The sequence below is a fragment of the Balaenoptera musculus genome, chromosome 7, assembly GCF_009873245.2.
Source record: "Balaenoptera musculus isolate JJ_BM4_2016_0621 chromosome 7, mBalMus1.pri.v3, whole genome shotgun sequence".
In the NCBI taxonomy this organism is placed as follows: domain Eukaryota; kingdom Metazoa; phylum Chordata; class Mammalia; order Artiodactyla; family Balaenopteridae; genus Balaenoptera; species Balaenoptera musculus.
Window position 1 is genome coordinate 86,024,392 of NC_045791.1, and position 23,885 is coordinate 86,048,276.

Sequence of the window (23,885 nt, forward strand, 5' to 3'; positions counted from 1 at the left end):
TTTCTTCTGTGGCTGTCAGTTTACAAGCATCAAGAGCAAAACTTGTGGTAGGTGATAGAAATACAGCAAGAATGGTGAAGACAACGTTATAATTTTATGAACAAGATTTGCAGATTTTATTTAAAGTGTATGTCATAAATCCAATCTTGGAATCCTCTTTGTATCCTCATTTGACTCTTAATAGTCAGTGTGAAATGAAAGTTAGTTCATCTTAAAATGTCCTTGATTAGAACAATTTTTTTTTTTTTTCTGGATGCTACCTGGCATTACTGATTGTAGCTAGTAAAGAAGGAATAATAGGAAAGGAAACATGAATTAAAAAAAATAAAAGGAAACAATAAAATGTCATGTTTTTTAAAAAATGAATTTTCTAATTTTAATATAATCTTTAGTTATAGAAGATATGTGCTTGTTCTTGGCACAAATTCATATTCACACATAATTTGACCCCTCACCCCTCTTTTCATGGAACTCCTGTTGGCTTCATTGGCATAAGAGACGAAATACCTTTACATTTGGTGGAAATTATCCTATTTTTTTTCAATCTTCTGTCGTGGTGTTTTTTCATAACCTTTTGTTGTTTGTTGTTGCTGGTGGCAGTGGTGGTAATGTGAACCCCAGGGGCAAAGAATTGAGTTCTTCATAGTCTTCATCTTGGGGGCACCTGATCATCAGAACATGACAGTGCCTATTCTTGCTTCACATTATTAAAATTTTTCCCTTTTATCTCTGACCTCCACTTCTATTTCCCTCTCCCCATATACCCTCATTGCAACATGCTTGATGTACATCTATCCTTGGTAGAGATGCCATTCTGCTTATGCCTTTTCCATTCAATACTGTCATACATTCACCTAGTTCAAAGCTTCCAACAGCTGTGCAGGACTCCAGGCCTCCTTCTACCACCACCTTTGACTTGTTCTTACCCCTCACTGTAAGCACCGCAGTGTCTTCAATGCCCGGCATCAGAAACACCGAGTCCAGGTACCTCACACAGGTTCACCACTTGACCAGTCCACTTGTAATTGGGCCTCAAGAATACTTCCACCATTTTCTTTTGTCTGTTATTAAATCCAGACTTTAAAAATTATTTTACATTGATGGTGTCCTAATAAGCTGGCTGGATAACGTATATTGGGGGGAATTGCAAACTCCATGGAAAATGTCTTTAAATTACTCTGTAGAATGAGCTGTATGTGGTTTTCCTTTCATCAGCTATTTCCAGGCATGATTTATAAATTCTTAAAAATATCAGTCACTGGTAGTACTTCCTAAACCATAGGGTTTTTTTCTTACATTTGTCATATAATTTTGTGACCTTCCTCTTTAGAGCCTTTAGCTCTTTGTTTACTAAGTTACTTAGAATGTGTAACAGGAAGATGTAAATCCATCCTCACTAGTACAAAACATGTGTCCTATGCTAAAGGGTATCACTTATTAATGAAATATGCACTCTTTAAACAAAGATCAAAATTGAAGATTGTTTTCTCCTATTATTTGCCTATGTGCAGTATCAGGGATTCTAAATCAAAATGCTATCTTTGGATCTCTTATCTCTATGAACAGGTGTTAAAAAGAAAATTATTCCGAGCAAAGATATTTTCTGTAAATAATCAAGCATTTAACCTAAAGAAGCATGCAGGCAGCCCATCAATAGTGAGGAAATGCTCTTTGTCTGTTTTTCACTCTCCCTCACTCAGAGACAGACTATTCACCTCCAGGCCATAGGCATATTGATGGTGACATTCTCTCTTTCCAAGATAATCCTCATGATAGGATGCACTTAATTTATGCTGTTGATGAGACTGAACTGAACTGATTTGCATATCATCAATACGTGTAAATCCTGAGTAGAGGGCCAGCCATCCAAATTAAAATATTCCCTGTCAAGGACTTGCTGTGTCTAGCAAATTCTGGAGTAAAGCTAATTGCAGGTGGTTGGTGAATATAGATGCTGTTCAAGATTTATAAGGCTGCATTGGAGGGCCCATGAAACTTAAGATTTCTTTAGAACAATGTGTCTGTTTAAAACTACTCTTGTTCAGACTCAGCTGGGCATTCAGTAATGCCAGCCATTGAATGAGATCTTTCAAGTGCCTCAGCCCGCCTCACCTGTCAGACTAGCTCACTGGTTTATAATTGAAACCCTGTTTGCTTCCAAAGCTTTTGATCCTCTAACCCTTCTCTACCCTTCTCACATATTCTTACTTTTCCCCTTTTGATCTGAACGTCTTAACTTTCCTAACACACACCATAATTTTTCATTTACTTTTTTTTCTTCAGGTGGTACATACAGCACTGGGTCCATCTTAGAATTTCTATGCTATTTTATCATTTTCACTTTTCCCCAATTGTAAAATAAGTTTCTCTTTCATTGCACTTGGCTTTTAGTGGAATGTCCTGACTGCCAGTTTCTCAAGGTTTCCCTTTGTGCAGTCTTTGTTCATTTAACACAGCTTTCACGTCCCCTTCTCTCATCAGCCAATCAATCGATCATACATTTTATTGAGCAGCTCCAAATTAAAATATGAAGTAATGAGAAAATTATAATCAGCCTTTGCTATCTAGAAAAACATGTCATTTAGCACCTTCTGCTTTTTGCTTGTGTGGCATCTATGTGCCCACAGGTGTTTCAGCAGAAGGTGTCTATAAGCTGGGCACTCTATTCCCTTTTCTTTATTTCTTTACTTCTACTGGGTTCAAAATAAATAGATACCGTGCTGTAGTACTCTGTACAGTGATCACAATAACCACATGTTTTTCTCCCCATCTCCAATTCCATTTTTTTCTAAGTCAACATCCACAAAACGAATTAATATTATTTATTGTGCACCAATGCAGAAAGAGTCACTAGATATTATAGAAAGAAAGTGGTGTAAAACACATGGAGTCTGCCCTCAACTAACTTGAAACCGCAGGACCTTGGTAGAAAGTTTGTTTAAATAATTCCTTAAATATTTTCCTGTTTCCTTGACCATGCTCCCCCTGACTTTGGGGTAAAAGGAGAAGGAAGAGTTGGAAAAGGGTAGGCAAAACATAAAGAATTAGAAAGGAAGGGAAAAAACCAATAAGAATGAGGCAGTTTAAGAAAAAAAAGTTAAGGGTCTTAGGGATGTGGAAATTTCTCTCCCAGACACATTTGTTGGCCCAGATATTTACAATGGCTACCTCTGCAAACAGCATATTGTCACAATCCACTTGAAAAATAAGTCACAGTAGATGGAAAATGTCTAGAAAAAATATCTTGAGTTATTTTTTCCGGAGTATTAAATAAAACACTCTTATTTCTTCAATTATAGGTTTGCTATTAGAAGCAAAAGAGGGAAAAAAAGCCACAAAACTATGGAAAAATAATAGTATAAATATAATGTAATTTCAAACATTGCCATATAGAATCCTTCCCACATGAACTCTTTCTAGCCAACTTGATGGTACAGTTGAGAAAGAATATTCATTTATAGACATTGATCAGGTATAATATTTCCTTTTAAATTAAAAGTTAGTATGTCTTTCATAGCTTAGAAATCTGATGATAGGATGAAACATAAAAGTGTCCCCACTCTACATTACAGTTCTCCTTTCTTTTCACACAGGGATTTGGTATCCATCATTATATTTTTTGGTTCCAATCAATAGGAGGATTTAGGACCTTAGTGCACTTTTAGATAGATATACCATTGAACGTATTCTAAACAGTCAAAGTGTATGTAGTTCTGAAAAGCAGTTTTATTTAAACTATGTGTAACTACATACCCATATCCCTTAATTCTCTCCTCCCATCTCTCATGTACCCCTGGTACAAGGACTAGAGGAAGAGGAATGACAAGGACTAAGAAATTTCATATGTATTTCTTGCTGGCGATCACCTTAACGTCTACTCTCTCCTAAACAGCAGAGAGAATAAGTATGGATTTCATGAATTTTCAGAATGTGGATTTTGGCTATTCACGAAATAAATTCCTGTAATATATACATTTTCCGAAATCATTTCACATATGACATTGCATTTATTAAACCATCACAGCAGATGTTTTATGATTTGAACTGGAAATACTAAACACTGCAAAAAAAAGTGCCGTAGGAGCTTGCAGAATTTAAACCTTTTCAGAATAATCTAGTGATGTTCAGGTTAAAGACTGCCTAACTCAAATGGATTGGCTCTAGCTTACCTCTCAATTACTGCTAGTTCTCCAATTCTCCAAGGTTGCTGAGTATTGAAGGAATGACAAAGATTTAGAATATTGAGGTAACAGTCTTCAAGGCTTGGAGAGCAGTAAACAAAATAACTCCTTTTAGCAGTTTTCAAAAAGAAATCAGGATTTTAGATCTAATGTCATGCAATGCAGCATTTGATTTTGCAGCATCTGATTTTGTGTCCTTATCCAGTCTTCCATTAAACTGTAATGTTCCCACTTGTGGAGACATTAGATAAAATGAAGGTTCATTTCCTGCTTCCAGGATGATCCGCCAAGCAATTCATAACTCCTGAAGATGATTCTGCTTGACTTAAATTAAAATTTTATTAAGTGAGAATTCCTCAACACTAATTCTTATAATTTTCTTTCATGGCTTGCCCATTTCTCCGGTAAATATGGTTTCCCCACAGGCTGGTTGTATCTCCGGTAGTGAAAGGAAGCAGTTTGTATCAACTTTTAGGTGATTGGAAAGATGAAGATAAATATGCAAGTTATAACTAAGGATTCACAAGCAAGTAAAAAAATTGCTAGAAGAATTTTTGTACAAATAAATAATAAACACACAGATAATAAATATTTTTAAACATCTGAAGTAAAAGGAGAGATGTACTCAGAATGGCTATAAATGTGCCAAAGATGAAAAACCTAAAAGTTGTATATTTGTTAACCAAGACATAAACTAAATGAAATACTTAAACCATGAGTTTTGTCTAGTGATTTCTGAAACTGAATGTACTCAACTGATGAGCTGAGAATTCAGAAATTTTAGGAGGTAATTCATGCTTTTTATATGAGTTTTAGTGTTATAATTTTAATTATTTATTCATATAAGCATGAGCTCAATGAATATTTATTGTGTATCAGTTATGTACCAGGCCCAGTTCTAGGTACCTGGGATACGTTAGTGAACAGAACAGGCAAAGAGTTTGCCTTCATGGAGCTTACAAGTGAATGAGGAGAGAAGATAATAAAGAATAAACATAAGTAAATTATATAATATATTAGAAAATGATAAGTATTATACAAAATAGGATAAAGGAGATTAAGAATGGGAATTGCATAGGGAGGGTGGGAGGGAGATGCAAGAGGGAGGAGATATGGGGATATATGTACACATACAGCTGATTCACTTTGTTATACAGCAGAAACTAACACACCATTGTAAAGCAATTATACTCCAATAAAGATGTTTAAAATTTTTTTTTAATTATAAAAATAAAAAGAATGGGAATTGCAGACTGCAGTATTAATTAGGATGGTTAGGTTAAGCGTCCTTGAGAAGATAATGTTTGAGGAAAGGCTTGAGAGAGGGAATGGAGTTATTTGGAAGAAAAGTGTCCACAGCCAAAATCTGACTAAATAAATTCAATTTAAATAAGACAGGCATTATATAATATGGTGTTGATATAATGTTCTCTGATGTAACCTTTAAGATTCACCATGGTATTTGATTATTTCTAACTTGATATAATGAAATGAGGGTAGTGATTGACTAGGTGAGACAGGTATTTTATTATTATAATCTATGCTTAGACATAGGTTAATTGCAACAAGATGTTTAAAAACATACACAATAAACTCAAATTGTCAAACGGTGAAGTTTTTTAAAAACACATGAGCATGTATCCCATGCATGTGGCTCTGTATACTCTGCCAAGAATAGACCAGATAGTAGTAAATAAAATTACCATGTCTTCCTCAGCTATAGGAATGTTTGTGTTCACACTATACATCATTTAAATATGAACTGATGGAATTTGAAATAATCCTGAAAGTAAAAATTCTTGTTTCTGCTACTATCTCTTTCATGCACACCTAGAGCAATACGTAGTCTGTCTTAAGTACCTGTCCTAGAAAAATGGAAAAGTCTTAATTCTATGTTTAATTTATCTCTTCTATTCTGATACCTTAGAAGTGTTAAGCTGAATTACAACCTAATTAGCTCAGAAGTCCAGGGACTGAATTTCTGCTCCACCACTTACCAGCTGTGTGTCCTTAGCATTTAACTAAACCTAATTGGACCTGTTTCCTCAACTGTGAAAGGGAGGTTCCTAACTCTCAGAGTTGTTGAATAAAATAATGTGTTCAAAGAGGTTGGCACATTATAGGAACTTAATAATTTATATGAGAAGCATATCTTATGCCTTTTTAATTGGTCAATACCAGAATACCTGAGTATACACAACTGAAGACCAGCCAGAGGTCATATATATCAGGCATTATAGTATCACAGTGATTTTTTTTTTTTTTTTGATATCATGGTGATTCAGAGGAAGGAAAGAGCTTTGTGGCACTGTGTCCTGGGAGAGTCCTGGAAGCCATTATAAAAGAGGACAGAACTTTAAATGGACTAAAAAGGAAGCGTAAGATTGGGGTTGGAGAAAAAACAGTAGACTGTTGCTGAAATAAACTAGTGGTTATGGTGGGCACTAATGGGCAAGGTATGAAAGCCCTAGCTGGGAAACTGATATGACCAAAGGCTTCAAGGACGTAAGGAAGAAGTACCTCCATTATCCTCTCCTAAGGTGCTTAAGAAATACACAGACTAGTATACTTAAGGAACAAAACCAAGAGTCTTCCAGAAGAGCCACAGGGGTGAGCTAACTGAATTTGGGATCAGGGGATTCATAAAGATCAGGACCTGAGATAAAGCAGATATACCAGAGTGGCAGAGACATCATGTCTCATCAAAGTGAGAAAAAGAACTGTGAACTTAGATTTCTGTTTACTTCTGTGTTCCACTCAGTATAACTGAAGTTCCTTGAGGAGGAATGTTGTTCTCTTTTTTCCCATACCTAGAACCTATCAAATGTCTGAAATATATGTGTGTGTTCCATTAAAATTGGTTAAATGAGCCGACAAAGGGTGCTAGACTATAGTTGAGGCTCATAAGCATAAATATAAAAAATCATGAAAGTCTCTCAAATATCTGTTATCTTGAGTTCTCAGAATATAACATACTTAAAGGCAAGAATTATGTTTTACATATGGTGCTTATTCTACAACAGATAAGTTAAAGTAATAGTTCTACTAACAAAAGGAGAGAAAAAGAATATGCCTACTCATTCTCAATGATTGAACCAGGTATCCCCAAATATTAAATGACTCCCGAGGAGTATCAAATGTTTGGAAGCTGAGCTAATTTCTAAACTGACCAAGACCACTATGTGTGCTTTATGAGATCCTGATAAAATATGATTCATGTTTCAAGAAATGACAGTCTTGTGCATCATTTTTTATGCTCAGAAGTGAACAATAGAGGACAGCATATTAAAACAAAACATTTGCTTTGAAAAGTAACCTTCATGTCCAAAATCACTGAAGAAAAAAATAGACGTTTAATAGAAAGATCATATTTAAAAGGATACCTTTGGGGGGAAAAGAATCCTAACCACTATGTAGGATTCACTGAAACCTGAAATCTCTTGTAATTATTACCTAGGGTAATCATATATATATATTTTTTACTGTCACTAATTTATTTTATAGATGACAACTGGGGACAGAGGGTAATAGTGGTGGCAGCAACTGTATTTTAGACATCAAAAAAGGCAATATGGCTCTACTTATCAATGAGTTAACCTAAAAGCAATGAGTCATAAGAACCGAATATTGAAAGAACATTTTATAAAGGAAATAAAAGCAGTAAAACATCAAGGTCAAAACCCTACTCCCATTTTTTACTGAGTAGAACAGAAATACGCCCCCCAGTGGTTGCTTTGAGTGATTTTTTTTTTTTTTTTTTTTTTTTTAATTTTACATGAGCTCCCAATTTTGCAGCTTCATTATTTGGGTAACCCCAGGAAGGTTCACATTGTCTATAACTAGGAAGAACCTTGGGAAGCTGATTCAATTCGATTGCCCAATTTCATGCTTGCAGAAAGAATGATGCCAGGGAGGATGGAGTGCCTAGTATATGCTGATTAAGTTCAGGCTGTACAAGATAGGTTCACAAAAGGGCGATCATGCCAATCTGACTGCCAGACTGGAAATGAAAGAAAAGCAGTGACATAATTACCCCAGATTCTCCAGACGTCCAGTACAGTACAGCACAGCTATTAAACAAAGCTAGTCCTCGGATTGATTGCAATGCATAATTTTAAAGAGGAAGATCTCTGCTTTAACAAATAGAAGAAGGCTTACAAAATGAAAGATGAAGGATGTTTCTGGAATTTGTTGTGCTTGCAAACAGAATGGAAGAGAGCACATAAAGAAAGTCACTTGGTGAGAGAAGAAAAACAGGGGACCCGAACCGGGAAACTGGGATGGTGTCTCTATTGGATCTCCTGTCAGTTTTGTGACCTTGGTCAGATTCCCTGGGCCTCAGCTTTCACAACTGTGAGGCAAAGGGTGTGGACTAGGCTGGGAGGTGTCCATGAGTCCAGGATAGGGTCAGAGGCAAGGAGTGTCAGGACCATGTCATACAAAAGAACCAAACTTACGAAAGCAATATTACCTAGTGATCAAAAAGTAGAGAAGAAAGGTGGCTGATAGAGAATGCAGATTCATCCTAATGCATTTGAAATCTAATATAAAACTGATAGACAGTTCTTTCCAGAAAGAAGAAAATGAAGCATATCATTCTGTCTCTGAATTTCCTCCACTGTAGTCTCCTTCCATCTTCTCTATCATCACCTTATTTTTTTTCCTACTTTCTGTTTCCGGTAACCATGGTGATGCTCCCTCCCAGCAATCTTCTTCACAGCCGGCCCTTTTGGTACACATGGAATTTTGCTACATTCACTGATGCAGGGAGCTAAGAATGCTGTACAAGTTAATTTATTTATTAACATTTTCCCCATCCCTTTTGTCCAGGAAATAAATGCAGGGAATTATTCCATACTTAACCTGCCTACATAAGGGGCACTGTAAAACTGGGATATTCAACTGTTACTTTCAGTTGCTAACATAAAGGGGATACTGATTATGTCAGAGATTCAATTCCCTGTCTTGGTCCTCAGGGACTGTAAAGTCTCGATACTCAAGCTGGTTGCTACCTCTTTTTTGCTTGTTTATGTGAAGGGAATAAAATAGATTGCCCCCAGAAATCACACATCAACCCTGGTTTCCTAATCCTCTTTGTTTTTTGCTGCATTCTCCCTTGTAAGGAGACCATTGCCAAGTGCGTAATTATCACAGTTACAAGGGGATTGAATTTTCCATTAAAAAATATACATAAATATAAACATTTCTCTAATGAACACAGTTATTTATTTGGAATATAAATAAGCAATATGTGATACTCAGTTTTAAAAAATATTGTAATTTTCTGCTAATGACAAAACCTCAAAAATCTCTGATGCCATGAATGCAGATAATAAAAATTCCCATAAACTATTGTTTTGTCATGTCCAGTTTATGTAGCCCAACTTCTTTGTAATCCTATATGCCGGAAAACGGTTTCTCTGTTTAAGCACGGGGTGTGTGTGTGTGTGTGTGTGTGTGTATGTATGTGTCTGGCATTAACACAAAGGAGAACAGATGATGACATTCATAGGCTTATAGACTCGACTCCTGGGGACACACTTGGATGGAGGCAATTAAGATGCCTGTCAGGCATTTGATACCAGAAGCCCCTATGCAAACCTCTAAATCATACGCCAGGGCTACATCTTATTGTCAGTGAATGATGGCGGAACTGGGTGGCTTGTCATCATTCTCGAAAATTCTGAGGCTAGTGAGCTCTCTCACCCTCTCCCACTCGCCTTATTTTCCTTTTCGCCACTGCGGGGACTTTTTCTAATTTGCAGCTTCCCTTTCCCCGACACACACAGACAGGAGCTGGTGGCTTGCAGACTGCGTCTGTCTGGAGCTAGAGAGCCTGAGCCAGCCCGCGGAGATAATGCTAGGGGAGAAGGATTCTGCAGCAATTCTCAAAGGCTAGACTTGGGTGGTATCGCTGCATATGCTCTGGTAATGGTTTGGGTTTTTTTACATTTTATTTTGTTTTCTTTTTAATCCATTTTTCAAAGCATCTGCTATATGTGATCTCACAGTAAAATGCTTTTAAATTCCTTTCTGGGCTTCCTAAAAATTCAAGTACTGCATTTTTTGTGCTACAGATCTCAAGACGTAGATTTATTATCTGGATATAAGAATGCGTTTGCTTGCTGGTGAGTTACAGTTTTCAATATTTAGCTAATAAATCTATATATGAATTTTTTTCTTTTGTTTTGTTTCGGTAGGTTCTTCAGCTTGTTGTCTCTAACCAAGGAAACATTGATTGGAAACTACTCATTCAGAAAAGTAAAAGGTACCACATGTTTTGTTTGGGTGTTTAAATGAGGGAAAATCAGGGAGGATTTGGAATGTTTTATTTAAATTAATCTCTCTATGGTTGGTCTTTTATCCTTAAGCCTACATTGATCATTGTCTATATAGCATGTATGATTTGCTATGCCGAGAATGCCATTGTCCGAGGCTATTTTGATTCTAAGATGTCCAAAGAATTATGTTTTTTGTCTGTGCTGCAAGTTGTTAGCAAATATCAATATTTCTGGCTTTTTTAGGTATTTTCATCACTGTAACAGCTTTAAAAAAATATCCAAAATTCTCTCTTAATGAAAAATTAAATAATTTGAACTTAAGAGAAATATGCTAAGTAATGATTTTATCTGAGGGAATCCTGCTAGTAAGTGATATTTTTTAAATGGCTAAATAAAATGGCTTGCCCTTCCCAGGTAGAATGAGCACTAGAGACGAAAGCCCAGGAATGACTCAGTATTGTTGGGTTTTGCGAATAAAATATTATAACTTCTTCACTGATGCTTTAGTCTTCAACACTGTGTCTATTTAAAGGTTGAGGTTGTTTGTTATTGAAAGAACCGATTTTACATATGCTTTATTTAGCATTGACAGCATAAGAAAGTAATCTTTCATCTTGCCGTGAAAGCAGTTGAATCATTGATCCTGGGCCTTATGCCTTATGTGAAAAATATTAATCTTCAAGTTCAACATCAGGATATATATTGATCGGAGATGCCAATTATGGGATCGTTAATTCTTTATGATGATCTTTGACTTGAACATATGCTCATGTCAGTAAAACCAATATTTATAATTTGCCTTTTAAAAAACGGAAGACATTTTCCACCTTGCTGAGAAGATCAATACATCTGTTAAGTCTTTCCTTAGCATTCACCTCGAGTATCAGTCCAAAATATTTTATGCAGTAAGGTTTGTTTTCTTAAAGGTACTTTAAAAATGGCTAATGTTTAACGACTGATCTTGAAATACCAGAAGTATGCAAGTGTACACCTGTGAGTGTGAATATTTGTAGCAGTTGAAGGAGATGAACGCATTGTGCTTATTTAATTTTCTCTGCAATGTGTAATTATGAGAGCCTTAATTTATTCATTCCACAAGCACTTATTAAGAGCCTTGCTGCTGTGGGTAGTTATTGTGGGAGAGAAGGAAGGGGCAGATGCCACTGTCACCCCCCCCTTCCAGAGTGTAGGCAACATCACATAATATTTTTGCACGGGAGAATGAATTCATTAAAATAAATCTGTGTGTTCTAAAAAAGGAAGCTGCATTATTTCAGACATTGAACAAAATCTAATAGGCTAGTCTCAGAGATATGTGAAATAGATTGTGTTTTTTTCCTCAGAAATTTCTCAGTGGAATCATGTATGAAATTTCCAAACAGGACTTACTATTCCTCTTGGATACTGTAAAACCCTTAGGACCATTCTCTCTTTTTAGGTTTCACTCAGAGTAAGTGAAAACATTTCATATTTGGTGAAAAAAAAAAAAATATATATATATATATTTGGTATTTTACCATCTAACTAAATTTCTACAGGATATATTTCAGGTGAGAAACTGTTTCCTGATCTTCAGACTCATTTAGCAACTAACTAAATTAATTTTGAACTTTGGGGTATTTACGTGAATTGGAAAAGGATGAAGTTGTTATTTAACCACTAAAAGATGTATTCAGTATATTGTCGATAGGCATTAATCAGCTCTGTTATGATTTATCTGGGTATTAGAGAAGTGTCATATTACCTCATCAAAAGTTTCTTGATTCCTAAATTTTCTAGGACCATTTTAAAATTCATCTTGTGGTATGTTAATAGATTTTGTGTAATAAATCAGGCTTTATTCAAATAGTCTGTTACATTGTCAAATCAAAATAGAATTTGGCTATTGGACTCTCAGAGAGTCAGGGACCTGTATCATGGTTTTTCTAATCAATATCGTCTTGACATTAGTTAATCCCTTTACTGATTTTTCCACTGAAATCTTCAGCATATAGAATAGTCCCTGGACAACAGCAGGAGTTCAATAAATATTTATTTAATTATTTGATGGATAAATGACTTTGTCGATATTTCCCCCCATTACTTTTTTGTTCTTGTTTTTCATGAGATGACAGACTCTAAAACAGACATTTGGTACATTTTTTTTCAGTTACCCCAAATATTCATTATATGTTTCTAATTAATCAAAATTAATTAAATAATTAATATCAGGTAGAAAATCAAGCAAACCATGTGCCAAAATTTCTTCAGGCTATATGCAAAAGGGTTTTTCTGGTCTTAGGTTAAGATGGAAAGAATTTTTGAAATGTCCCCTTTCACTTTCACCAGCTAAGGGAAAGACCCCAAACTGCAGTATGAGTTTTGCTTTATGGACGCTTCCTAAATACTACTCCGAGGCTTGGCATTGTTTACTGCTCTTCACGTCTTCAGCCAAAATTTTGCTGCAGCAGACGGGGCGGGGAGGCCGTTCTCTTTCTCTCTCAATGTAATACTAAGAATGATGTCATAATCTTCTTAAACGCTTGGTTGCTTATTATGGACTACTAAGTATGACATCATTTTATATATATATGCTTATATACATATATATAATCTGTAAGGAAACTTCTAGAATCATAATAGCTTTAGGGAATGCTATTCTTGTCATTTATTTTTATTAATAAAACTATAATTTTTGTTATTAACTATGTGCTAGATAATATCCTAAGCCCTTAACATACGTTATTACATTTTAACTCTGTCTACAATCCGGGGAGATGGGTATGGTCTCCATATTATGAATGAACTGAGATTCCAATTGGACAGTCAACGCAAGTCTGGCCCAAAGTCCTTCATATTAATCACAGAATACTACATTTTTTTCTAGTAGATTTTTTGGCTCATAGTCATCATTATAATGTTTTATTATGCACATGAAATATATGTCACTGAAATAAGGTTAAAACAGTATGCTTGTAGATTCTTGTTTTTATATATATAAGGTAGGAGTGAATACATCTTAAAATACTTAACTGTAATGTTCAAGCTCTGGTATATTTTATATTTTAAATATATATTTTATATTTAACCTGAGGATTTTTATTCTTGAAAGAAGACTGTCAGAGATAAATTAGTTTTGAAATAAGTGGATTCATAAAATATCTCCTATGTCATTACAGTGAAGTCATATTACTGAATTGCATCATCTATATAAGAAAATAAGCCAGAAAATTCAAGTGCTAAATAGTATAACTGATGCCATATCTTGCAAAGGCTTTTTTTTTTTTTTAATTGAAATCATGGCCGAAGTTTCATACGGCCAAAATAGATAAAGAAGCAGAAAACAGTGTGAAAATGCGCATGCACCCTTAAAGTACAACTCACTAACCCAGAAAAACAACTGAGGGCACTAACAATTACACAAATATGTATTAGGATGGTCTACTTGAAAGGGAGTATATACAAGAGAACACCATCTGAGCTCAGCTGGGTGTAGCGGATTAAAACCAGGAAGTAGCACCCAGGCTCATTGCAGGGCAGGATTACTAACAATTGAGAAGAGACTCAGCAGTGGAGGATGAGTCTTTTGAGGTGGAACTTAGGGATGAATAGAAATATTCAAGGGAGAGATAATGCCTGGAGGAGCTCGGAAGAACAAATGACATTAGCAAAGGATCCAAAGGAAGTGAACATGCAAGAAAAGCACAGACTGATCCCATTTATATTCTGGAATGCAGGACAAAAGAAGGGGATTCTTAGAAGATAAGGATGGAAATATACATGAATACTGTTAGGTTGTACCATGCCTAATATTCCTAATATTAGGAATGCCTAATATTCTATACTTTTTGAACTACAAAATGAAAATTTCATTCAGTTCAACCTAACACATTGAAAGAGGACTGTAAATGCCAAGTTGAGGAGATGTTTTTCAGTATTCACTGAAAAGCTATTGACTGTATTCTGGATAGGAGACCACAATTACCTACACTGTTTTCACAGGACTTATTTTATAGCTCTGTATATGACAGGGTTGTGTGTGAGAGCATATTGAAGAAAGCATCACTTTGGAAGCTGTCATAGGATAATCCAGGAAAAAATAAAGGCTCAAAGAGGGTGTTGACAGTGGGCATTAAAAAAGAGGTCATGAAAGTGAAAGTTGTTTCCGAACTCAAATTTATACCCTGAGAATTGCAACCTCTTGATTGGTAGGAGGGATGAAAAGCAGAAGGACTCAATGGTGACTCTAACATTTGAATTTGACAGCTGGAAAAATCAGGGGAGAAAGGTAGGTAAAAGTTGCTTGAGGAAAGAGCCCCGCCCCTTTTATCTTTATTGTATCCCTAGTCTCTAACAGACAGCCTAGTACATAGTAGACAGCCAATACATGCTGACTGAATGAGTGAGAGAGTGAATAAAATGAAGAGGCCAGTTTAGGCCATGTTGGCTGGATGTGGGTGGACTGGTCTAGTAGATTGCAGAACATGTAGATCCAAAGCTGAGAAGAGAAATTAGGGAAATAGGAGGTGGATGACATTATCAAGAAAGATGAGAAGAGGACCAGAGAGGAAATTCTTGACAGCATTCACATTTAGGATGCAGAATGAGGGAAGGGTTGACAAAGTTCAAGGAAGATTTTTTTTTTTAAAGCAAAGAAAAAAGAAGACAGTTGAAGTAACAGAAAACAAGGCTAAAATGCAAATTCTCCAGAAAAATTGAAGAATGAGAATAAATAAGAGACCGCTGGATTTATTATTTATTTCAGTAATGTTTTCTGTTATAAAAACAATAAATCAACATTTTGTAAAGTTTATAAAATTTAGAAGAGTGTAAGGAAGGAAATAGTACCCATCCATAATTACACAATCCAGAGATTATGGTTAACATTTTCTAAACCTTTTAGCTTGTTTCTTTTCCTCTATTGCATTTAAATTTACATAATCAGGATCAGAACCATACAATTTGAATTCTGCCTTTTTTCCACTCATCTCTTACAGCATTTTGCCACCTGCATAATGTTCTGTCATGTAGACGTTGGATATGTTTATTCCCCATTGTTTCTAATTTTTCACTGTCATCACAATAGTGCAATGAGATACTTCGTTATGTCACTCTTACATGATATTTCAAGTGATTTCCAATAGATATTTCCTAACAAAAGAATCACAGTATTCTATATTGTCAAGTTCCTGGTCAGATATAATTTACTGGTTTCAAAATTAGCCTCAGCTTTCTTCCAAGAAAGAGAATCTAAAATTACTTTAGCACCTGCCATGTGCCAGCCTCTGGCACTTTAATTATCCCAGTGACTCCAATGTAGAGTCTTATATCTCCTCTTAAAAAATGAAGGACCAGGGACTGAGAGAATTGGACAAGTTTTAGGACCAGTTTTGAATCTGGGTCTGACTCAAACCAATCAAACTGTGGGGACAGAAGCAAGACCTCGAGAAGTAAGTAAGTAAATAAGGATATGAAAATAATAGGAAACATTCTTAAGAAGGCCAGGGTTCACAGGAAAGAGATAGAATATGTAAGGCAAGGAGGGCGGTGACTTCCCCTTCTCTTACTAACAAGTAGAGTCCTAAACTGAAGGGGAGGGGGCAGATAGAGACGGGCTGGGGGGGTCAGGGGGGTGTGCTATGTATGGAAGCAGAAGAAGGACACACTTAAAGAGCAAGGTCCTAATGGAAGGGAGATGAAGAGCACAGACAGGGATTTGGGCTTGGCAAGCAAAATTCATCTTCCCTACAGATAAAAGTGAAAGAAAAGAGAGTGAGATTGTCTAGTGGTAAAGATACGGGGACCTTAACATATCATCCAGACTTTATCTCAGACTGGAGGAAAATTCACTTATTCATTCAGTGAATATTTCTTGAACACCAATTCCATGCCCTTTTCCTTCCCTAATGGAACTTTCTTTCTAGTGAGGGGAAATAATCAGTGGGTAAACCAAATTAAAAGATTACTGAGTCAGCTATGCAGAGAATGGGTGATAAGGTATAAGGGTAGATACTGGGAGATAAGCATCTCAAACTTTACAGCAGAGATGAATCAACTGGGGATCTTATTAAAATGCAGATTTGGAATCAGTGGGTCTGAGGAGGGGCCTGAGATTCTATATTTTAACAAACTCCCAGGTGATGTTGTTGCTTTTGGACCGTGGACCATGCTTTGATTAGCAAGAAGTTAGAAGGCAAATTTCCACACCAAAAAAAAAAAATCGATATGATAGGAGCTGTTGTTATGAGCAAGTCAAATGTGAGTCCTTCTCTTCCTGCAGTAGCACTACATACTTTTAAGCCTCTTTGATGGTGAGAGAGAGATTTGTCCCTCTTTAGCTCTAAGCTTTTTCAATTCCAATCAGTTATTTTATGAAAGCCATTGAACCAGTCCTAATGAGCTACTGACATTTCATTCTTTCCGCCCACGCTCAATGCTTTATCAAGCCATATAATGAATTCTTGTGGCTCAGGTTTGGGAATGTGAGTGCATATAACCCTGGGCCAGTTTCTTAACTCCAGTTCTGTTCCCTGCTTCATAATTTCGTTGGACTCCTCTCTGCCTGGATGATCAGCACAGTCCTGGCCTGCTAAATTCTCTGGCCTGCTAGCTCTTCACACCCCTTATGTTCGTCTGTGCTTAGTAGCAGAGCTTCCCAATTTTTACATCCCGTCTTCTTGCCACACACAGCCTAGTACAAGCCTTGGAGGACTCTCCTTAAAGTCACAGGAGGCTATTGAGTATAGTCTCTGATTTAAAGAATGCATTTTTTTTTTTCCAACAAAATCATTTCCCTTTGGAGGACTGTTTCGGTTGGTGACAGCAACCTGCATTCCTCTGAAGGAAGGATACATGTGTTTGTAGACAGTTAGAGTGTTCAGAGGGGCTAAGTGTTCACAAGAAGCCTTGACAGACTCCATCTGGAGGAGTGTTATCTTTCTGCCTCACTGCTAGGCTGTAACTCTCAATCTTCCCTTATAGCTGCAGGAACATGGGTGCCTATACTTGGTTGATTCCTTCCACAGCACATGTTTCAGCTATGCAATATCTAAGAAAATAACAAGTCAAAGAAATACGGCATACTCGTCATCAAGGAAAAACAGCTTAAGTGCATATTGAACACCTGTGATATCCTCACACTTATCAGCATTTATCCTTTGCTAAAAGGCTGGTTCTATCTCTAAGCCATGTCATGACCTGATCTTTAGACTTTGCCACTGTCATTTTGTAATTTGGTGTTTAACAGCCAAGTAGGCAGGGGCAGTGTCATTAGAAACTTTAAATTGAAACTTCCAGGGAAATATCAAATTCGTTTTCATATGAACAGAAATCAACTTAAATAGAAAAACACATTTCTTCAAGGAGAAAACTTGGGGAAAATCCTTGAGGAGAGAGACCATGTCTTAAGGCATCTTAGTACTTCTTAGTACTTCCTTGCTGACTACACAGAAAATGCCCTTCATACATATGCCAAGTTGAAGCTAAGAAAATAAGTGTGTGTGAAACTGTAGTTTTTCTGTAATGGACAGTGCTGGTCTTCTTTGCGCAGTCAAACTGGGATTGGTAAAACTGCCAGAGTTTGAATACCATGTCTGTGCCCTTTCATCATTCATTCAATTGTTAAGAGTCTCAGAGTAGACAGGATAATCTCTGGTGTTTCTGACGCCAACTCTCCCTCTCTCAAAAAAAAGAAAAAAAGTCTGAATCAATCGTCATTTTTTGTGAATTCCACTTGGGTCTGCCTCAGATGGTTTGAATTAACCTTTCTTCAGATTCTCTCTGGTGTTAATGACTCTGGATTATGACCATTTAAAGCAGCGGAAGTACATTGATCCACATCTGGCAAATGTTAAAAGAAAGCTACTCCATTTAACAGATTACAACAAACATATATTTCTTTGCATTGTGTAGGAATTTAGGAAATGATGTTTCATTTCAGGAAGATCTTATGTTTTATTTCCAAGGTGAACAATATTTGTACTTAGTTTTCTTTAAAAATATTTTCTTGCTCATTGTAGAATTTTCTCATGCTAAGAGTTCATTGTTACGTATACAGAATAAGATGCAACACGTAGGCATTTAGGATTCTTCTCACATAGTGTCTAAGAGCAACTGGTTAGCACAATTTTGGGTATAGCTGCAGGTGAATTTGTGATATTCTAGAATCTTAAAAAGCACACCTACACTGCCAATACTTTAAATAGTTGAGGACAGAAATCCCTAAAATGACTGACTTTCCAAGATTTTTATTGGTACTTGAGGAAATATGAGATCTAACAATGAAAAAAATTTTAAATCATACAAGCACTCATGGTCCTGAGTAATTCAAATAACTCTGGTCACACTGCTGCACTTTTCCTCTACAGGATGGTGGATAGTCCAATAAATCAAAGGGACATAATAAATGTAATATATAGCTTAATATGTGCATGCATTTTTAGTTCTACTCTGTATGTTATGCTCACAAAAAGACCCAGGATGTAGACTTTGGAACATAAAATTGTTAAAATAATGTGACCGGCTAAGAAGTTGCATTTAGATTTAAAAAAAAAAAAAAAAAAATCAGTACCTCTTTTTAAGTGATACAAAGCATTTTCTAATACATGACGTCACAAAGCTCACAACAATCTCTGGAATGGGAACGGCAGATCTTGTTATATTTATTACAGATGAGAAAACTGAAGTGTAAAGAATGCAGTGACCTACCCAAGTCACTCCACTAGAAGATAGTTAACCTGGGCTTGTATACTTGTTCTGGCCCTGAAACCTTTACTTTCTGCTGCCATGCAGCCAAAACAGATAAATGAGTATATTGTCCTAAGTCTAGACTATTTTAATAATGCACTGACTTGACTGCTAAAATAACCCATTCCAAGGTAGCTGTGACCTCCACTAAATGGATTTCCCTGCTCTCCCTTTAGAATCCTGGATGAGCATGGCGTGGAGCTCAGTAAATACTAGTAAAAAATATCACTTATTACTGAAATGGTTTTAAACTTTTCAGTATGAAAAGGAGCTAAGTCTAAATATATCACAGAACATGTCATCTTACTGATTTAAAAAGCGTTTGCTGGAGGGATAGATTAATAAGAATTCGTGATTTAGTTCTAAGTTTCACAGAATTTTAGTCAAGTGGTAGACAGCTCAGCAAGAACCCAGGATCACAAAGAAAATGATTAAAGCTTCAGAAAATCAGATCTATGGAAAAACATTTTAAAAAGCAGGCATTGTATTTTGCCTAATATTAGGATAATTATAAGAGCTTATGAAGAATTTTGAGCTGGAAGCTGTGGATCTCAGTTCTGACCTCAGGGTAGCACATGTAAAGAAAAACGATAACCTCAGAGGCCACTGAGTAGGGTCAGTGCTGAGGTCAGTGTCTCAAGGCAGCACCAATAGGAATGAATCCACTGAGGACATTCTCATTGCAATGGCCCACCTCTTGCCCAGATTCTTCTGTCCACCACCCTCATCCAGGCTCTCAATGCCAGAGGTGCCGAAATGTTTTTATCTGCTCTCCCTGCCCTGAACACCATCACCCCATTCATCTCACAGACAAACTGTAATATAAGCTCTTCTTTGTGTTCCCATGTTTTTCCTTCCAGTGGTTCTTGTTTGCTCTCTTGAGCTGTGCTGGTCAATGTGGTAGCAGCTAGCCATAGGCAACTACTTAAATTTAAATGAATTAAAACAAAAAATAATTGAGGTTTACTTCCTTGGTCATACTAACCACATTTCAAGTGCTCCCTAGCCACGTTATTTTTATAGAACGTTACATATCATAGTACAAGTCCATCACCACAGTGCTTCTTTGGCGAGAGCATAACCAGACCCTCACCCAAATATCCAAGGCCTACAGTGACTCCTCTGCATCCCTCAATACCCTTGCACACACTCCACTCCACACACTTCTCTCCTCCTCTTCCTCATCCTCATTGCTACAATTATAATTAAATAATAATAGCTCTTATTTATTTAATGTGTATTTTGTGCCAAGGACATACATTTTCAGAAGAAAAAGAAGAAGAAAAGGAAGAGGAAGAGGAGGAAGGGGAGGAAGAAGGAAAAGAAGAAGGAAAAGGAGAAGCAGCAGCAGAAGCCACCCGCACAGTAGTTTCTTTATCCCCAGTTCATAGAAGAGGAAGATGAGGTTTAATGAAGTTCAGTATATTTCCCAAGGATAAGTAGCTAATAATTAGTGGAGGATGAAGTAAGACCCAGGTCTGCTGGCCCCAAAGCCAGACCTTTTACCCTGTACCAGTGGTTCTTAACCAAAGACAATTTGTCCCCCTGCCAGGGCTCATTTGGAAATGTCCAGAGACATTTTTGATTGTCATAACTGGACAAGAGCTATTGATATCTAAAGGGTAGAGGCCAGAGACGCTGTTAAGTATCCTACAATGGATGAACTCCTTACAACCAAGAATTATCTGGCTCAAAATGTCAATAATAATGCCAAGATTGTATGTTTTCTATCTCCCCCCACAAACGAATTTAAATTCTAAAAGTATGGGGACTTTGCCTTGTCCACTGCTATTTCCCCAGTGCATTGACAACTACTTACCGTAGAGTAGGCATGCAATGTATATTTTTGAATGAGTGCTGAATTTATTATTTTTGAATTAATCAAATACCTGCACATGGTAAAAAAAAATCAAGCCAAACAAAGGGACCAAAATAAAATTAGAGTCTTCTTCCCTAAACCCATCCTCAACCTCATATCCCAGTGAAAGCCAGTTTAATAATTGTTATACTCTAAGAATTCTTCTGATTCTGATTCAGTGACTTTAATCTCTTGCAACCAAATTTCTTTCTTGTAGACTGAGGTCAGCACACTTTTTCTAAAGGGACAGATAGTAAATACTCTTAGTTTATGAGGGCTATACAGTCTCCGTTACAGCTAATCATACAGCTACAGTGTGCTCTGCCATTGTAGCCCAAAAGAAACATGGATAGTAAGTAAATGAATAGGCATGGCTGTGTTCCAATAATACATAATTTACAAAAACAGGTGGTGGCTGTATTTGGCCCATGGACCATAATTTTCCAACCCTTCTTCTAGGCTATATTCCTCTCTCCCTGTAGTTTCTATCTCATGTTATCTTTTATTATATTCCATTTCTGTTTTATTGGAGCTTCTTCTAAAGGCATTTATTCATATATGGCAGGTTATTGATAAATTTGAGTCCTTACATGTCTCAAACCATGTCTTCATATAATACTCATACTTGATTGGTAATTTGGCTAGATCTGCAGTTTTGCTCTATTATATTTTAGCATCTAGTGTTATTGATAAGAATTCTGATATCAGTCAGGTTCTCATTCTTCTGTGAATAACCTTGATTTTCTTTTTCTTTATAGTAAGTTTTAGGAGTTTTGTGCAATTTCAAAAGGATGTGTCTATATGTAGGTCTTTTAATATTTATCTAATTTGGCAATAAGATTATTTAAAATTAGTTATTAGTTTAAATTATTTAAATCTTTTAAACTAACAGACACTTTCCTCTCTTCTTTTTCTGGTTATCTCTGCCTCTGTCCCATATTTAGAGGATTCCTATTTATAAATGCTGGACTTACTGGATTGATCTGTTTCATCTCCTTTTTCACATATTTTTAAAATCCCTTTTTCACTTTTTCTACATTCAAGGAGTTTTTTTCTTCTTCTAATCAGCTGAATTATTATTTGCCTTTAATCCTGCCAATTCTATTTTTTAATTATATATTTTAAATCATATGTTAATTTACAGGAATTTTTTTCTTATTCTCTGATAATTTTCTGTAATTCATTTCTGGAAGGAAGTTTATTTTTAAAGTATGCAATATTCTTTCACATGCCTCTGAGAAAGACACCTATAATTGTAAGTTTTCTTTTGTTCCCTCAATCATCTCTATTTCTCCAGGAGTCATTTTTTTTTTAATAGATCATTATTGGAGTATAATTGCTTCACAATACTGTGTTAGTCTCTGTTGTACACCAAAGTGAATCAGCCATATGCATACGTATGTCCCCATATCCCCTCCCTCTTGCGTCTCCCTCCCACCCTCCCTATCCCACCCCTCTAGGTGGTCACAAAGCACCGAGCTGATCTCCCTGTGCTATGCTGCTGCTTCCCACTAGCTAACTATTTTACATTCGGTAGTGTACATACGTCGATGCTACCCTCACTTTGCCCCAGAAAAGACAACCCTCAGAACGGGAGAAAATATTTCCAGGAGTCATTTTTAAAAGTACTTTTCTATTCATGCCTCTGGTTTTTCTCAAATGCCTTGATTTGAACGGTTTGTGTTTGTTTGTTTGTTTTAATGAATGAAGAACTAGGCTGAGGATCATAGGTAGCTATTGTAAGTTTCCTCACCGTGAAGGCTGACCGCAAGTTCTGGGTAAGTGAGCTGACTTCGTCAGGAGCAGGCATCCCAGAAGGAGCATGGAGGTGGAACTAGCAAGTGAGCAGGTTAGGGTCCCTACAATTCCTCAATGTGTTTCAGTTCTGCATGGATTTATCCGTACCAGAACTGTTTCCAAAACTGATCACCCGCTTTCATTAAAGACTAGTTTTTATTTTTACTGTTGGGGGCAAAAGCTTCTTCCTTCAGCTAAAAATGTAGTAGCAAAGGAGAAGAAGAGAAAGGGTCTCAATTGTTCTGAATACGTTTCTTAGTGAATTGCCATGAAATTGGTCTCACAGCCCCCTCGGAATCTGTATTTGAAGACTTTCAGCTTGGAGTTTCTCCAGGTTTCCTTGGGATGGACCTGCTGAAACTCCTAGCAGCAGTTTCCCTGGTGTTTTTTCTATATCTCAGCCTATCTGCATTCTGACTTCTAGAATATCTTCAAAATTTTTGTTAGAGTTACATTATTTTTCAACATTTTTATCATTTTCATAGCATCCATATATGTTTACACTGCACTTTTTTGTGCTAGTTACCTTGTTCTACCTTTACTATTTACTAACTAATGGAAAAATTATTTCCCTTTTCTGGGCCTTATTTTTCCTATAAAATAATGATGGTATCTGATTTTGAGGGTTGAGATGGAACTTATGAATGCATGTTGAAAGCTGTAAAGTAGAAGACAAATATAAGCTGTCTTTATATATAAGACTTTGTCAAGGATCCAGAGTAACCAGTAAATCCAAACCTGGAGATTAGCCACAGTTACAGGAAAACCCCTTCCCTACCCAGTAGAAATTGCAAGGTGATGCCAAGTTGATATTAGAACTAAAATGCTATATGTGATGCAAAAGAACCAGAAATTATGTATTAGTAGCAATACTAAAATAAGCAGTTGTTCATGGATATATTTTTTTACCTAATGGAAAGACGAAGATAAAAGCAGATCAAGAATGTAGTTGAAATACTGCAGTTAAATTAAACAAATGTGAATTTTAGGTTTAGCATAGAATGTACAACTTAATTTTGTGTGATCCTTTTGCTTGACAAAATT

At 36.3% G+C, this 23,885-nt stretch overlaps 1 protein-coding gene across 33 annotated transcripts in view; it reads left to right on the forward strand.

Annotated features, from left to right (window-relative positions):
• The window catches only part of MAP2 (microtubule associated protein 2), a 277,004-nt gene that overhangs the window by 121,829 nt on the left and 131,290 nt on the right, over positions 1-23,885 (forward strand). For 13 of the 33 annotated variants that reach the window (XM_036857811.1, XM_036857812.1, XM_036857813.1 and 10 more), the window contains exons 1-2: positions 9,795-10,109; positions 10,382-10,449. The gene's annotated coding sequence lies outside the window, so the exon portion shown is untranslated. Of the gene's footprint in view, positions 1-9,791; positions 10,110-10,381; positions 10,450-23,885 lie in introns of those variants that run through there. The other 20 variants (XM_036857801.1, XM_036857807.1, XM_036857809.1 and 17 more) reach the window with 7 other exon arrangements.